Genomic DNA, 3,815 nt, shown 5'->3' on the forward strand with positions numbered 1-3,815 from the left:
TAACATGGCTAGTTTCACAGAAAGTGGGCACAATACGGCGATTGTCCTCACTTCTCAGCAGAACAGCAGACATCAATCACACGGCGGTGATTGAGAACTTTGCTTCAGATATTTCTAAAATATCTGTAATGATTTTAGGAGAAAGGAGAGTTTAAGATGAAAATGGAGATTTATCTTACAGAGAGATGTGTGAGGGAATTAATCTGTTTGACCAGAAACGTGCACGCTCCTTCAGTTCTCAGCTTGGTCACGGTACGCTTGGTCGAAGTAGAACTTTTACCTTGTTGATGATAGGTCAGCGTCGGTATAGAATCCTTCCTTTGACTCTTTCAGCGTCTCCGTTGAGAACAGCTAAAATACTTTGAGAGTTGTGCGAGGTTATCCAAACAGAAGTTATAATTCCCAAAATCGTCCCTTGCATTCTGGATTCAAGGACTCTGAACTCCTTCAGAGCTCTACTCCTTTAAGCTCTTTTCATCTCGTCGCGTCTCTCTTCGACAGAGACTCGACACAGACATCAGACCTTCTTTTGACACTTCTCCATGAGCTGCATCCGACAGAACTCTGCAAAACTCTACTAGAACCGGGAAGTTGCCACATTTAAATGGGTTGACTTCCGGGTCATTTTAGAGCTTTTTGATTGGTGGATGGACCAGATCAGAGGTGTGGTTTGTGATGTAAGGTGTTATCCAAGTCAAGGGCAGAGATTAAGTTTGTTTAATATAGACAGAAAGATTATTGGAGAAAACCAGACTTCGTGGAGTCTCTACTCCTATTATCTGCTGTAAAGATTAAACATGACATTTCTTTTTCAGTAAACTTTTAGTTGACCGAAACCTGAACTTTAACATACTTACAAATTTGCTCATTGAAGACAGAAAAATCAAGAAATGCCTATTACCCTGATTTCTTCTTTGAATGAGGAATAAAAATCATTACTTACTGTTTATGTAAAATAAAAATGAGTAGTTCTCTTCAACCTGTAAACATTGAGTGAACTAACACAATTTGATTATCAAACATTTGTAAAATAGTAATGATCATAGAGAATTGTCTTTTCTACTTGATTAATTCAAGAAAGAAAGTCTCCAGATGGGTCAAACTGTATTTCTGGATGCAGATCAATGAAATAACAGTTTCTGTCCATCTGGTCAGATTTGACATGAGGTCAGGTTCACTACAGTCCCCCCTTTGGAAATCATCGCCTGTCCATGGGGATGAATTCCAACCGTGAACTTACACCTTCAAATGTCCTTGAGCTTGATGTAATCCAGCAAGGAAGACCAAAGTCAAAAGTAATCCAGCAAGGAAAACAAAGTCAAGGTAATTCCACAATGTTCTTGGTAATTCCATTGTGTTGATGATAATTCCATAATGTTGTTGGTAATTCCATTGTAGCAATGCTTTAACCCCTTGGAAACAGAGTCTGTAATCCATTGGAAAAAGTCATATAATCCACAACGGTAAATCCACAACGATTGGAAGTGTTGATTAATCAGCATACAGAGGGGTACCCTTGGATTGAACTGAAGATGCGGCCACTGGATGAAGAGTGGAGACCAACGTCAGGATTGCAGGTCGCCTCCAGCGAAGGTTGTCTCCAGCAACGTCCAGCCTGTGCCGTTCTGGTTCAATGTGTCATGCAATTATGTGGTTTAAGGTGGGCTTATGAAGGGGATTTTACATAAGGCCTTAAACTATATGCACCTGGTGTGTAAGCTATTATGGTTGGGAACAGCTACAACTACCAGTTAAGGGGTGGAACATGCTGAAAAGGGTAACTACAGGGGTTTATACCTATAGAAAAGGGTTCCAAACTATTTTTCCATTTCTAACTTGGTTTAAGTTAGCTTAACATGGTAAAATATAGTTTGGATCAATTGTCTGTTGTCTTTTAGACGAACGACTTGAGATTGGGTGTTTTGTTTCCCCATAAATGTTTTGGAAGTCTATGGCGAGACTTATCAAAAAGAATTAGCTATCCCCCCGAATAGAATTGTTCGAGTAGGTTCGGCTTAAGCGTTGTGAGATCAATGTAGATTATGGTACTTAAGGTAGCAATAATATACATTGACTCCGCAAAGATTGCAATTTAACGAATGAACTGCATGTTAGCATGGTTAAAGGCCTCTTAGTCTCTAACTTAACTACACAACAAAATCCATTCTTGCCTGGGTTGTTCGAAAACAATACCAAAACCAATTAAACGATGTCTCAACATCGACAAAACAGTGACTAAGCAACCAGTAAACAACGTCTCAACATTGACAAAAGCAGTGATTAAGCAACTAGAAAACGACGTTTCGGTGCGCCACTCACTCTGAATGTCAGATTTGATCATGTTATCGCGTCTGGTAGCATTATCCTAACTGGCGTCACCCCCCTTCGGTCATGGGAGACTGCGAACACGGGTGAGGACGTCGCTCCATGAGCTAAAGTTAGGTTGTCCTTGAGTAGTTTTAACTGTTTGCGCAGCTGAAAGAGGACTTTTAGGTCTGGATCGGAATCCAGTTTGACTTTCGATGGAGTGTATTTGTCTGGGTCAGTCAGATACAGTATCATCGAGTTAATTGCAGGATCATCCAACTTCTGAAGTTGGATGATGTCTGGGTCAGTTGAAAGTGACTTTTCATATTTTAAAAGAACTTGGCGAAGTTTGTCTCTTTCTTCATCAGATGTCCGAGTGTCGGCTTGGGCGACCACCTGTTCAATCTGTGATGAGACTGTTAAGGGTTCTCGCTCCTTGGGGAGCTCCAACGAATCCTTTTCTGAGTCGTCGGGCCTGTCTATGGGCAAGGCACCATAGGTTTGAGGTCCTTGGTCGACATCATTGGTTGAGAAAAGAGCGATGGCCTGTGATGGTTTCGTGAAACATACTGGCCCAGCTTCTTGACTCGGTACCAGGTCATCCGGTCGTTAGCTGTTAGCTTAAAATTAGCATCGCTAGCGTTGTTCAAAAACATCATTTAATGACGGATTTTAAACTCAAACGCGGCAAAATTTTAGCAATTGGACTTTGAAGAACTTAACCAGCGTGTCAAAATACACTTTAAAGTGCTTTTCAGCTTTAAAAAGCAGATTTTATTTCCCTATGAAAACGAATTTTCATTTCCGGGTCACGTGACTGAAATCACCAATTACAGAGCGGCACGGGGGTGAGAGGAAATGACGTAGGCCCGTCATTCAACTTCTCAGCGAATCAGAGCGCTCCACAACAGCAAATCCAACCAATCACGAAGTGTTTTTCCCAACTAGCATGTTAGATTAGCCTGAAATAAGTTCGTCAACTTTTCGTCTTTTAAACTGTCAAAATGCACTTTTTCTGTTAAAAAATGTAACGAATCAACTCTGAGCTGTACGGAGTCTGCTACTCCGGTCTAAAAAACGTCTTTCTAGCTATTTAAACAACTAGTCCGAACCTTTTCAGAACCAAGCCGGTCCAGAACCGCGTCTGGACCGTCTTTAAACAGAATGAAGGGTTTTCACCCAAACCCAGCTTTTAGTTACCATAACAGGCGTACAATTTCAGCTTTCACAAGACATATGACACTATTTCAGCTTTCATAACATCGCCAGCGTAACACAGCTTCAGAGGCGTTTCAGCACAGCTGACAAACTGTTATTTTTCATGCCAACATGTAAAATCAATCTTTACACGAATACACAGTCATTTATGAGCACGTAGCGGGCCACCAATATATAGTATAAACAGAATAAAGCGTTTTACAGCACACTGTTTATATTAATTTTGGTAGAATAGTGAAAAAGTAACATGGCTAGTTTCACAGAAAGTGGGCACAATACGGCGATTGTCC

The sequence above is a fragment of the Nematolebias whitei genome, chromosome 9 (genome assembly GCF_014905685.2).
Source record: "Nematolebias whitei isolate Nwh7 chromosome 9, NemWhi1, whole genome shotgun sequence".
In the NCBI taxonomy this organism is placed as follows: Eukaryota; Metazoa; Chordata; class Actinopteri; order Cyprinodontiformes; family Rivulidae; genus Nematolebias; species Nematolebias whitei.